The sequence below is a fragment of the Triticum dicoccoides genome, chromosome 4A (genome assembly GCF_002162155.2).
Source record: "Triticum dicoccoides isolate Atlit2015 ecotype Zavitan chromosome 4A, WEW_v2.0, whole genome shotgun sequence".
NCBI lineage: Eukaryota > Viridiplantae > Streptophyta > Magnoliopsida > Poales > Poaceae > Triticum > Triticum dicoccoides.
Window position 1 is genome coordinate 582,421,247 of NC_041386.1, and position 543 is coordinate 582,421,789.

Below are 543 nucleotides of genomic sequence, written 5' to 3' on the forward strand. Positions count from 1 at the left end.
TTTAGCATCTTTGTATCTTGCCTTGGGCGATTGTAGTGTTGTATCGTTCGTTGCAAGTTGGTTATTCTTTTATATATATAAAAAGGGGTGAAAGCATTTTTCGGTAAGATTGAATAAGGTCTAGCGTTGTTAAAAGACGTGTGAAGATGTGTCTCTAGCAGATCTCGATCCATGTTAATCTTAAATGGATCTGCTTGGATTCATTCTTCATTTTTACGCAATACTTGTAGTCATCACTAGTTGGTCGACCTTCATGTAATTTTTGTTAGGCCAGTGATAGGGCGCCAGTTGGCCGGTCAAATTTTAGACGGTCGCACTGCACACGTACAATCTGCCTAGTTACTAGTTATAGCCGCACGATATTCTCTCTCTTCCATCTGCTTCGTTCAAAAAACAGAAAGGAAAGCCATGGCACCTGTCCACCGCGTCCATGTCGTGATCCTCCGAGATGCCAGCCAGCTTGGCGGTCGTCCTCGCCCGCTTGCCTCGTCACTAGTGGTCGCCCTCGCAGCACACGTCCTCGCCGGTTCCAGCAGGACGCCC